This window comes from Phyllostomus hastatus, unplaced genomic scaffold (genome assembly GCF_019186645.2).
Source record: "Phyllostomus hastatus isolate PE091 unplaced genomic scaffold, TTU_PhHast_1.1 phas_contig_402, whole genome shotgun sequence".
Lineage (NCBI taxonomy): Eukaryota > Metazoa > Chordata > Mammalia > Chiroptera > Phyllostomidae > Phyllostomus > Phyllostomus hastatus.
In genome coordinates this window covers 3007964-3020472 of record NW_025333873.1, presented here as the reverse complement: position 1 = coordinate 3020472, position 12509 = coordinate 3007964, and positions in this window count along the sequence as shown.

Sequence of the window (12509 nt, the reverse complement as noted above, 5' to 3'; positions counted from 1 at the left end):
AGAGATATTTTATTTACATTTTTATGTAGTCAGATCTATCAATCTTTTTTTTTTCTGTGGTTTTGGTCTTTTGTTTGATTCAAGGTTTTATCTTTCTAAATAAATGTACTGAAATTGTTTGAAATAAGGAGGCTTCCGTGAGAGCTTGTAAACCTTTAGTTGTAGAAATATTTTTGATGTGAACTCCCCCACATTTTCATTTTGAAAAATTTCAAACCTACAGAAAAATTGCAAGAATCAGACAATGAACACCCACACGCTTTCCCTAGATTCACCAACCATCAGCATTTTCCCACATCTGTTCATCTCTCTTTTCCCACTGAGTCATTTGACAGATAATTGGAGATGCAATGACACTTGACAAATTACTGTGTTCCCTATGACAAGGGCATTTGCCTACACAACTATGATATGATTATCACCCTCAGGAAAATGACAATTAAGACAATATACTTATCGGATATACAGACTGTACCAAATTTCCCAAATTACCCCTGAATTGTTTTCATTTTCCAGATCTAGGATCCAATCAAGGATAATAATAGCACTTAATATCAGGTCTCTTCAGTTTCTTTTAATCTGCGTGAGCTCCTCAGCTGTTCACGCCTTTCACGACATTGATATTTTAGAAGTCTAGACCAGTTGGATTCTAGAATGTGCCTCACTTTGGATCTGCCTGATTTTTAATGCATTATTTTCAGGTTTAATTCTTTGGCAGCAGTGCCGCACAGATGAGGCTGTGCCTTTATGAGTGTTATCCCACCAGGAGGTGCCTCATGTCAGTTTATGCCTTTTGGTGAGGCTACATTTGATCATTTGGTCAAGGTGATGTCTGTTAGATTTCCTCATGTCCTATTCCTCAGCAGTCTTTCCTCCCACGGTTTTAGCTTCTACTGATGATTCTCGGTTGAATCAGTCATCACTCTGGTCATTTTCAAATGGTGATTTTTCTGTTTTTATTCTCTTGTCTACATTTATTAGTTGGCATTCTTCTGTAAAGATAACCTTTCTCTTTGCTCCCCACCCCACGTACATTTGTTTAGTATGAGTATGGATTCGTGCATTTTTTTGTTGTTGTCCCTAAATGTGATTTAAAAAACTTTTTTATTTATATAATTTTCTTTTATTAAATTTATTTTTAAATTATATTTTATTGATTATGCTATTACAGTTGTCCTGATTTTTCCCCTTTTGCCCTCCTCCACCCAGCATCCTCCACTTCCTCAGGCAATCCCCCTACCTTTGTTCATGTCCATGGGTCATTCATGTAAGTTCTTTGGCTGCTCTATTTCCTATACTGTACTTTACATCCCCATGGCTATTCTGTAACTACCTGTTTGTACTTCTTCATCCCCTCACCTCCTCACCCATTCCCCCCACACCTCCCTCCCACCTAGCAACCATCAAAATGGATATGGAGACATATCCATGATTCTGTCTCTATTCTTGTTTGCTTAGTTTGTTTTTTTAGATTCAATTGTTGATAGGTATGTATTTGTTGCCATTTTATTGTTCATAGTTTTGATCTTTTTCTTAAATAAGTCCCTTTAACATTTCATTCAATAATGGTTTAGTGTTGATGAACTTCTTTAGTTTTTTCTTGTCTGGGAAGCTCTATATCTGCCCTTTGATTCTAAATGATAGCTTTGCTGGGTAGGGTAATCCTGGCTGTAGGGTCCTGCTTTTCATGACTTTGAATATTTCTTGCCAATCCCTTCTAGCCAATCCCTTCTAGCCTGCAAACTTTCAAGAAATCAGCTGACAGTCTTATGGGAACTCCCTTATAGGTAACAAACTTCTTTTCTCTTGCTGCTTTTATGATTCTTTTTATCTTTAACCTTTGGCATTTTAATTGTGATGCATCTTGGATTGGGACTCTTTGCATCCATCTTATTTGGGACTCTGCTTCCTGGACTTGCGTGTCTATTTCCTTCACCAAATTAGGGAAGTTTTCAAATAGATTTCCAATATCTTTCTCTTCTCCTTCTGGCACCCCTATGGTGTGAATATTGGACTTTTTGAAGTTGTCCCAGAGGCTGCTTATACTATCCTCATGTTTTTGGATTCTTTTTTCTTCTTGTTGTTCTGATTGTTTTTTGCTTCCTTATTTTCCAAGTCATTGCTTTGATTCTTGGCGTCATCCATTTCACTGTTGTTTCCCTATAAATTGTTCTTGATTTCAACTAGTGTATCCTCCATTTGTGACTGGACCTTTTCATGCTGCTGAGGTCCTCACTAAGTTCTTTGAGCATCCTTATAGCCAGTGTTTTGAACTCTGCATCTGATAGATTGCTTATCTCCATTTTGGTTAGATTTTTTCTGGAGTTTTGATCTGTTCTTTTATTTGGGCCACGTTTCTTTGTCTCCTTGCTTTGGCAGCCTCCCTGTGTTGGTTTCTGTGTATTAGGTAGAGCTGCTTTGACTCCTTGTCTTGGCCTAATGTAGATAGGTGTCCTGTAGGGTCCAGTGGCACAGCTTCCCCTATCACCCAAGCTGGGTATTTGAGGTATGCCCTTTGTATAGGTTGAGTACACACTCCTCTTGTAGTTGAGCCTTGGTTGCTGTTTGCAGATCAATAGGAGGGACCTACCCAAGCCAGTCAGCTGCAAGTATTGGCTATGACCACTGACCACAAACTTCTGCCCGCCGTGGAGGGTCAGCTGTACAGGGGCAGGGTGATGGTGCTCTGATGTGGTCTGTAGCTGTCCACTGGGTGTGCTGGTCCTGGGGTTTCCTGAGTGGTACAGGCCAAGGTCAGCCCCCACCTGTGTTTTGCCTGGGACCACCCTTCCTGGTCCATAAAGCAATCTGAGATGGCTGCTACTTGTGCTGTGCTTGGAGATTCCCAGGTGAAACCAAGCTGTGAATGTAGGCTGGTTGTTGCTAGTGCTGGGCTTGGGACCCACTGAGGCCAGCTGCTGCTTGTTTGAGAGGATTTAGGAAGTTGTGCAGCATGAGCCAAGACCATTCATATGGAAAAGCAGCTTTGGTGGGTCCATAAATTGGGTGGGGCAGAGTCTCTGGGGATTTCCAAGGTGGATCATACAGTGTTAGCCAGGTTGATGGAGTCTCAGATGTGGCACGAGCTTGCTGGCTGTCTGGCTCTGTGGTGGGATGGCTCAGAAAAGGGACAATGGCCTATGTCCCTTTTATGCCAGACATCTCAGTTTCTCCCAGTATGCCGCTGGTGCCTTTCAAGCTGCTACCCTGGTGCTAGAGCTCAGAGGGAGTGAGTCTGAGTAGGTGAGTCTGTGTGTGGGTTCTTTAATAGGAACTGCTTGGGGCTCTAGAAGTTTCTTCCACCAACTCAATACCCACTGTTTTTTACAGCCAGAAGTTGTGAGGACTTATCTTCCTATCACTGGTACCCTGGGCTGAGTGGCCTGGTGTGGGACTGGGACACCTCACTCCTGAGATATTCCTCCTGAATTTTTATCCACTACACATGGGTGAGGGACCAGCCCATTCCCTGTCTGTGCCCCTTCTGCCAGTCTGAATGGATGTGGTTTAATTCCATAGTTGTCAGACTTCCATTCAGCTTGATTTCTGACAGTTTTGAGTAATGGTTGTTCTATATTTTAGTTGTAATTTTGATGTGGTTATGCAAAGAGGCAAGCCATATCTACCTACATCGCCATCTTGACTGGAAGTCATGAAATATGTTTTAAATCCATTTCTGTCATTATTCATTTTAATGTTCAGTATGAGAGTTCATTCATGCTGGCTCCTGTGTCCTTGGGACATATCATGTCTACATTAGTATTTAACACTCTTTGCTCTATTTCTGTTTTGAAAAAAATATCCCCTTCTCTCTCTCTCTTTTTTATCCTCACCCAAGGACATGCTTATTGATTTTAGAGGGTAAGGGAGGAAGAAAAAAAAGGAGAGAAACAACAATCAGTGGTCTATCACAGGTGCCCTGTTTGCAACCTAGGCATGTGCCTTGATTGGGAATTGAACCCACGACCTTTTGGTTTAGGGGACAATGCTCCAACCAAGTGAGCCACACCAACCAGGGCCCTTTTTCTCTTATGCAAAGGGTAGCATACTATAGTCTTTCCTGCCTTGTGATTTGCTATTAAATTTGTTTTGCCTAACAAGATATCCTGAACATCACTACATTTCAGTTTACAAATCTCTTCTTATTATTTATGTGTTTGTGTATGTGTAATAGCTTACTCAGTTGTCTCCTATGTAGGAGCCCAGAAATGTTGTCCAAGGTTCACCTTTTACTTTCCTTGGTTCCAGCCCTGGAATCAGCATTTTCCAAGGAGCTACAGTTGTTGTCACTGGAAATTGGATTAAGAAACCTAGGTGCTAGGTGTGCTCACTGCTACTAGTGTGTCCTTGCCTCTAAGCCTTTTCACACACATATGTATACACTCATATGTGTACATAATGAATCCCCTCAATTCCTTTACTGGACTCTTGTTGTCCTCAAAGTGTGGTAATAGGTATTATAAGTGCAAGACAATGAGGGCCAAGGACAGGTGCTGTTATACTCACAGCATCATGTGTTTGTACACATTTCGGTTTTCAGTGTTCTTTCACATGCATTATCTCTTTCATGTAGGAGATGATTGTAGCAAAGTAGGAAATGCTCTCACCACTGAACCAGAAGACCTTAACTGAGATCCTGACTCTGAGTCATATGGGCTTATTCAGGTTAATTTATTTCTGGCCCCTATTTTCTACATATGTAGAAATGGGGATAAAACCTATTTCATCGGGTTGTTATAAGGATTACATTGAATTCATTTTTCAACAAACATGTATTGATCAGTCAGTGCGTGGCCCCACACACTTGGGCATGGAAAGACTGGGGCCTTTGGTTTAGTGAAACGAATCCAAGGATTCCTACTTCTCCCCTGTGTGGTCCCTGGGAAGCAGGGAAAGTTCTGGTGAGAGCAAAACCCTACTGTAGACAGATATCAGAGAAGATATCTGTCTACCAGGGGTCAAAAACACAAATGCGTGAAGCCACCAGGTTTGCTTGGAACAGTCCTTGTTTATAACCGCTGTCCTAACATTTAAACTCTTGGCTGGTCAAACAAATTATGTCTGCAATTTTGTCCTGGTGATTGATTCCTAGATTCCTGTCTGATATATAAGGTCATGTTCACTCTGCTGCTCTGTCATCCTCTAATTTTTGATACTCCCCAGGCGTCTGTCCTATTTAGAAGTTTTAGCAAGAACTAAGCAGCAAATGGGTGCTGAGTATAATGAGTATAGGGGCCCATGTGCTTCTTGGGTAGATTCTCCAAATCACACATTGGACCTCTGCATTTGCAACCGCTCTGGAGGACTCTGGCCATGCTGCAGGTAGGACATGATGGGATGGGATGGGGCCAGGCGGGGCCTGACCTCAATGCCTAGGCTGCTGTAGAAAGGCATTTGCAGAAATAAGGAGATGTGTTGGAATACAGCTGACTCTTCTCCTTTGCCTCTCCTCCTCTTACCAGGCTCATCCTTCCCTCTAAGGAGTATTTGTGTGCTCATGGGTGTGTGTTTGTGAAACTGTAACTATTAAGCAAGATTCTTTCAGTTACAAGTATGGGATAGAAAGCCAGTTCATACTGGCTTTTAAGTGGAACAAGGCAAATGATTGGCTCATGTAACTGAACAGTCCCAGAGTAGTAGTTCCAGACACTCAAAACGATGTTCTCCAGAACTCGATGTTTTCCCAGAGGAAAACCAAGGAGCTGGCACCAGGAGAAGGAATGAATGCTGAACAGGTAGCTCAACAGATGGTCATGAAAGTCAGGTTGCTAGATTTAGCAAATAAAAGTAGAGAACATCAGTTAAATTTGAATTTGATAAATAATTTTTTTAGTGTATGTCCCAGGCAATATTGGAGACATACTACTTTTTTCATTATCTGTCTGAAATTTCTATCTAACTAGGTGTCTTATATTTTATTTGCTAAATTTGGCAACTGTACATGAAAGGAATCAATCAATGAGCATTTGGTGAGCACCTCCCGGGTCCTAGAACAACCTTCTCAAATGAGTAGAATCAACCAGCCAATGGGGGAAAGACGCTGCATGCTTTTTTAGTTCCTGGGGTTGGGGTGGGTAGGGAGAGCCAGAGATGCATTTGAGCTGGCCCTTGCCCTCCGAGTGGCCCATCTAAAGGAGGAGAGACAAACCCATAGCTGAAACAGAGAACAATTAAGTGTCAAACTGCACGATCCTTACTGAAGCCCAGCAGAACTTTGGAGAAGGCAGTTTGTATGTACCCTCCATACAAACTGCACAGAGGAGGTGATGTTTGAGTGGGAACTCCTGGTTGTGACTTGGTAGATGAAGGACAGAAAAAACGTCAGCCAAGGCCCAAGAAGGGGGACTAGGCATGACACAGGGGGGACCCAGGTCTGACTACAGTGAAGGGTCAATTCCCAGAGTAGTGAGGGATTATGAGGGAGCAGGAAGGAGAGAGATTGTGAAAGATGGAAGGCCAGACGAGAATCTGGACTTGTCCAATGTAGCTAGGCCTCGCCTGTCCACAACACTTGAAACACGACGAGTGTGACTAAGGAACTGAACTTCAAATTTGGTTTTAAAACTAAAGCAATGCCATTTTTTCCCATTAAATGCAACATTATTGTTTAGGTAGAACTATATTTCACTTTTACCTTAAAATTTAGCACTCAAATTGAGGTGTGCTACAATGGTAAGATACACACTGAATTTTACAGAGATAGTATGAAAATATTGTTAAATTCCCCACTAATAATTTTAATATGGAAATAATATTTTGGATGTATTGGATGAAATGAAATAATGAAAATTTATTGTGTCTCTTTTAATGCGGTACTAGAAAATTTAAAAGTACATATTAGCTCATATTGTGTTTCTCTTGGCCAGCGCTGAGCTGGACGGAGGGGAGGGTGGTGGCACAGTAGAAGCCGTGCTGTGGGTGAAGGGTGTTGGCAGCTGTGTGAAGGATGGATATGGTTAGCAAAGACACCAGAGGGAGTGAATTCAGTTTAAAATGACTAACCTTAGGAGGTAACCTTACTGAGCCTCCTAATCTGGGGCTCTAACTCTGAGGCCCAGGCACGATGGGAGGGCAGCACCTCCCTGTCTGTGAGACAGTCAGGAGCGCCCTCACCAGGCCAGGTTGGAAGTGCAGTGTGACCTCCCTGGAGACTCTAGAACATGCCCTACAGCAAACTGGTGTTTTGGGGCCCTGAAACCCAGCACAGCCCATGGGGGTTCGTTGGGCCAGAAGTTCATGGGATGGGAGGCGAGGTCTAGACTTCAGGGCCACCAGCAGCCCAGGGTAGGGAGAGAGTCTCCTTAGTTTGGGGGAGTTTGTGCTCTTGACCCAGTGGAGGCCTCCACTTTCACTGGCATATTTTGATTTCAGAAGTAAAGAACTAAGTGTCTTGATTTGGAAACTTGACTTTGCAAACTTAGTAGATCAGAATCAATAGACCAGAGGTAGGACGAGGTGGGTGCCACGGATTGTTCCAACATCAGGTTTGCTTCTTTGTTTCTCCTCGACCCCAATCCCATTTTATTGGCCACTGACCCAAACCTGCTTCAGCATCTCTATAGGCCCACCTCCAACACGCAGGTGCACCCGTGCACACGCACACCCCACTCTAGAATAACACGGGCAAGGAGAGGTGGGAACTTAGGTAGTTCCAGGGGAAGAGGGACGAAGTTGCGTCCGTAACACAGGACAGCCGAAAAAGACAATCCCGCTTAGGCAGGGCAGGGTCCCTATCGCCAGAACGAATGCCGCACCCTCACACTGGACCGGGAAGTGCGAGTCGCAGCCCCTGCCCGGGTTTGTGAGGGGAACCCGAGGAACATGGCAGGGGAACAGCCTTCGATGCGGGACTCAACACACGCTAGAAACCCCAGTCTGCACATTTTAGACCCCAGCTGTCACCTGTTCTGTCAAATCCGCTTCACCCTCTCTAACCCAAGTCAGCTCTTCCGTGCCTGTGGTGTATTACTCTGATGGTAGAGAGCTAGCTCCCCCTTGTGCCTGAGAAAAACAAATAGACACACCCAGGAAGTCTGGGGATAAAACCTCTCTGAAGCTCACTTGAACCTTTAGGCAGGAAGGTGACTGCTAAGAAGTCAGATTTTGGTTTTATGAGGATAGAGTAGTCAACTTTAAAAGACCCTCTATGTATCTGTGGGCCTCCAGCCCCTACCTGAGCTCTTTTCCTCTCTCTAGCCACATTCACATTAACCAATTAACCGATGCCCTTTCCTCATATAAAAAATGGAATCCATGATATCTCCTCCGAATCAGCTATTCTTTTTATATCTAAAGTGGTTTTGAACATTGGACAGGTGGAGGCCAGGTCACATGGGACAGGAAGGTTGAAGGAGGATATTGGGACCAGGTAAGCGAGGGACGGGCCCTGCAAGTACAGCAAAATGTCTAAAATCCAATCCCAAATCAGGAATGGTTTGGCTACTTAGGTCAAATCCTAGGGCTAAGAGGACGGGCACTGAATCTAGGTGGTATGAATGCTTCCATCCCAGAATGGCGAAGAATTCGGTTTCCCTGCAAACTAGCAGCTGAGGTGTCACGGCATGGGAGGAAGACAGGAGGAGGAGCTGGGGACGTCTTTTACTGCCAGGGAGTAAAGGAGTGCTCTTGAAAACAAAGGGCTGGGTCATATTCAGAGGGACATGGGAGACAGCCCAGAAGAGTTCCCAATGGCCAAGTTTGGAACAATTGGAGCAACAAGATAAATAATGTAGTATTGGACTATAACACAAAGTACAAAATAAGTATATGTAAGTTCATACTTACATAAAACAATTAAATGAATAAGTAAGAAGAGGATACAAATCTTCCTTCTGCAAGAATTCCAAATAATATAGGTAGACGCTTTCCACTCCCTACAGCCCCAGGCTGGCTAGGCTTAGAGGCTTGCTCCCGAACAATAGAGTAGGGAAGGAGGAAATCAGCAGCTTCAAAGTGGAGAAACCCAGCGAACACCGCCTTAGGCAAGCAATGGAGATTAGATCACCAGCTGACATCACCTGCCTCCTGACGTTCACGAGGAGGACACGTCACCTCTGTGGTATTCTTCCCAAAACACATCACCTCTGTCTAAGTGTTAGGAAATCGCTGGCGAAACCCACATTTGAGGACATTTTGTAAAAGGCCTGCCCAGTATGCCTCAACACGGTCAAGGTCATAGAAAAGAAGGAAAGGCAGAAACTCACAGGCAGGCAGGACAACCAAATACGACCTGGCACCCAGTGTTGGATACTGGACAAAAAAAGGATGTTAGTGGAAAAACTAGTGAAATCCAAATGAAGTTTGGGGTTTAGTTAATAGTAAGTATACGCATGTTAATCACATAAATTTGACACATGTGGCAAAGTTATGGAAGATGTTAACATTAGGTAAAGCTCACTGTGCTATCTTCGTAACTTTTCTACAAGTTTAAAATCATCCCAAAATAAAGTTTATTCGAAAACAAAATTTAAATTCCTGACTACAATACCATATATGTAGGGAGGGGTAAATAGAGCTAAAATATTCTAAGGACCATGATTTATTCATACAGAGGATAAAGGTTTTGATTAATTTGATAATTTGATAGGTTAAATGTGCATATTGCATTTTAAAAGCTATCCTCTAAAAATGCGGTTGGTAAATTTTTTTTTAAAAGGGATATATAGCAAATATCTTAGTTTTTGCAGGTTCCTTATGGTTTTGTTGTAATTACTCAACTACACTGTCGTAGCATGAAAGCACAGACAATATGTAAAATGGGTGTAGCTATGTTCCTATAAATCTTCACTTACAGAAACAGGTAGCAAGATAGGTATAGCTTACAGGTACTAACAAGAAAAACAGAGTGTAAATTTTAATTAGTAGAAAGGGAAAGAGAAGTAATTGATTAGTTATCTAAATACAAGGCAAGAAAGGAGAGAGAAAAGAAATATAGAACAGGACAACATAGAAAGTACAAAGAGTCCTGGCTAGTACAGCTCAGGAGATTGAGCGCCAGCCTGTAAACCAAAGGGTCACTGGTCCAGTTCCTGGTCAGGGCACAGGCCTGGGTTGTGGGCCAGGTCCCAGATGGGGCCGCGTGACAGGCAACAGATGGATGTTTCTCCCATGTTGATAGATGTTTTTCTCCCTCTCTTTCTCCTTTCTCTGTAAATGAATAAGTAAAATCTTTAAAAAATAAAATGTCATCTTTAATTATGTTTAAGAAAGAGAAAGTACAATGAAAATGGATAGATTTTGATCCAAATACTTTAGTAATTAAATTAAATATAAATGGATACATATTCCAGTTAAAAATCTATCTGTTTTAGATGTCTCTTGTGAATAGCATATATTTATATTTGGCTTATTTTGTAGCCAATATTAAAACAAGGGTGAGAGTAAAAGAATGTGAAAAGATACACCATGCAAAGACCAAGAACATGGCTATAGCAATATTTATATGAGACAAAATAACTTCAGGCAAGAAGCATTACTAGAGATAAAGAGGGTCTTCACTATCTTCATAGTGATAATAAATTTAATTCACTAGGAGTTAAGTCATGATTTTAAATCACAAAATATATAAAGCAAAAATCTGGCATCTCAAAGGAGAAGTAAACAAATCCACAATCATAGTGGGAAATTTACACTCTTGTCTTAATAATTCTTGAAAAAAAACAGAGAAAAAGCTTAAGAAGAATATAGGTTTGCACATCAAAATAGAAGAATTGACCAAATGGACCGAGAGAGACACTGTTTCCACCCCCCACCCTCAGGCAACACATACACAGGCAGAAGAGGAAGCTCCGAAGAGATGCTATTTTTAACACCTGAAGAACAAAAAAAAATCTTGTTTTTTTAAAAAGATTTTATTTATTTATTTTTAGACAGAAGGGAAGGGAGGGAGAAAGGGAGAGAAACATCAGCGTGTGACTGCCTCTCGTGGGGCTCCCATTGGGGACCTGGCCTGCAACCCAGGAATGCGCCCTGGCTTGGATTCGAATCGGCGACCCTTTGGTTCACAGGCTGGACCAGCCAGGGCAATACATCTTATTTTTAAGCACACATAGAATATTTTCAATTTACCACAAATGAGGAATAAAGTCTTGAAATATTTCAAAGGATTAAAATTAAAGTATAATTTATGACCACAATACACCTTTGTTAGATAAGTAGAAAACACCCATATGTCTAGAAATTTTTAATAAATATAAGGAATAACCCATGAATCAACAAGAAACCATTACGGGAATTAGAAAATAATTTGGACAGGAGGATAACAAAAATCCTACATATCATAACTTGTGGAATGAAGGCTAAAGTAGTACTAAGGAGGAAATTTATACCCTCAAGGGGAAAAAAAAGCTAAAAGTGAAAGATCTAGGCATTTATCTCAAGAAATTAGAAAAAACCCCCAACAAGATAAATCCAAAGAAAATAAATAAGTAGTTATAAGTCAGTATGTTTCAATAAAGTGGGGTGTGGGGGAGACAGTAGAGGTAAACAAATAAAGACAAAGGCAGAAAGTATTGAAATAGAAAACATACAGAAAGTTGGCTCTTTCAAATGATTAATTAAAACTGACAAATCTCTAGCAAAATAGATCAAGGAAAAGGGAAAAAAGAAAAGACACAAAAAATGATATCATAAAAACAAAGGAGACAGTACTGCACTTGGATAGCTTTAAAAAATTTTTTAAAATTAATTAATTTGTTTTTTTAGAGAAGGAAGGGAGGGAGAAAGAGAAACATGAATGTGCAGTTGCTGGGGGCCGTGACTTGCAACCCTGACATGTGCCCTGGCTGGGAATCGAACCTGCGATACTTTGGTTCACAGCCCACGCTCAGTCCACTGAGTGGATAGCTTTTTGTCAATACATTTTAAAATATAGATTAAATGAAAAAAATATTAGAAAATATAATTCTCCCCAGCTGACTCAAAAAAATTTACAAACTCTCAATAGTATCATAACCTCCAAGTAAATTGAAATCTGTAATAAAAAACCATCACTCAAAGAAAACTTCAGACTCTTATGGCTTTGCTGACAAGTTATACTAAATGTTGAAGGATCAGATCGTTCCAATATTATACAAACTCTTTCAGAGCATAAAAAAAGGAAACACTCTTCAACTCACGAGTGTAGCATAATCTTGACACCGAAAAACCCAAAGGACAGAACAAGAGTGGAAAATGACAAGCTGGTCTCACTCATGAAAATTAGTAACAAAAATCCTAAACAAACTACTAGCAACTAGAATGTAGCAATATATTGATAAACAAATGCCCAATTAACTTATGCAAATGTGTTCACAAGTTAGTGATTATTAGCAGTCAGAAACATTGAGGTTAAAACCACAATGCAATACCATTACCACAAGTACCAGACTGGCTAAAATTAAACAGCCTGACAATAAATACCGCATGTTGGCATGAGAAGGGAGCAAGAACTGCCTGCCATTCGCCACTGGTGGAAATATTAATACAACCACTTGGAAAAAATAGTTTGGCACTGTCTACTGAACTTCAAG